We start from the raw sequence: 1,386 nt of genomic DNA on the forward strand, positions 1-1,386 counted from the left end.
CTGTCTGAAATCCACACCCCGCTCCCCGCCATGATGCCGTCCACGGAGCCCCGAGGATGGACCCTGCCCTTGCCACCTCTCCGGCGCGGCCCCGGCCTGTTCGCCGCCGGGCTGTTGTTTGTGGCTCGAATGCGCGCAGGGTTCTAGGCCGCCGCCAGACCCCCTCCCCGAGGCCCCCCCTCCCCGAGGCCCTCCCCTCCCCGAGGATTCCCCCCTCCCCGAGGCCCCCCCTCCCCGAAACTCCCCCTCCCGGAACCCATTCTCCCCCAAAGACCCCGGGAGGGCCTGCAAGTACCCCAACCCCAAACCGAAGGGCGAAGACTCACACACACACACACACTCACAACCACCACCACCACCCACCCTCATGCACGCACAGGGCACATGCTCTGAGGTTCTGGCAGGTTTTCCGTCCAGCTCGTGGGATCCCACATTGTATTTATTTGCACGTGTTAGTCACATGATTCTGTCACTGGGAACCGCCAACGACCTCCAGTGAAATTAAAGGAAAGGAGGTTTTTCAGAAGCTCGAGTAGAATCTGAGACGTAACAGCTGCTGCTGTGGAGAGTCAGGGGTCGACTGAACCTAATGGGAAGTGTGCGTGCGGGAGGCCACCATCCAGGTGAGCGAGCCGGGCTGCGGGGACCGGGGACCCGGGACCGACCCGCGCTGCCTGCAGCCGCGGGGATGGAATGACAAGCCCCGGGCGGCCAATGAGTCAGGACCTGCGAGCAGTGCATCACCAGCGCGGCTTCCCATTGGCCGGGGAGCGGTCCCTCTGGTGTCAGAAGCTTAACCTGTTCATGGATTTGGCCCACACCGCATTTGCAGGAATAGAAGTTTAAAAGAAACATCCGTTTGTTTGTTTTTAAAAGCTCCGATATATACAAAGAGAGAAACAAACATATGCATTCGTCACTATAGTAGTACCTTAAAAAGAACACTGCAAAATATTAGCCACATTGGGTTCTGGCCAATAAAATGGTAAATGTGTGACGAGGCCTCTCCATTTTATCTCAGGAGCTTAGCAAGTTGTATCTCCTAAAACCACTTTGTTGCCCCAGCTCTTAATTTTGTCTTTCTGTCATCAGCAACCATTTAGCTGCTTTTAGAGCTGTAAAAGCCATCTCCAATTTCTTCAACATGACTTTTGGGGGCAGATTCTGTCTCTTTCGCTTTTAGGGCTGGGACCTAACCACAGGGTCAAATATCACCAAATGGTCACTGGCAGCCAAATCTTTAAGGAACCCCCAAATCACTCTACCCCATATGTTTGAGGTTAGAACTTCTTAGAGTAAGATGAAGATGGATTATTTCCATGTGTACAAAGTAAAAATAAAATTCACTTATGCACTTAGTCCCAGTATCATGTGAGAACACATTTC

Source organism: Myotis lucifugus, unplaced genomic scaffold (genome assembly GCF_000147115.1).
Source record: "Myotis lucifugus unplaced genomic scaffold, Myoluc2.0 scaffold_166, whole genome shotgun sequence".
Classification (NCBI taxonomy): Eukaryota; Metazoa; Chordata; class Mammalia; order Chiroptera; family Vespertilionidae; genus Myotis; species Myotis lucifugus.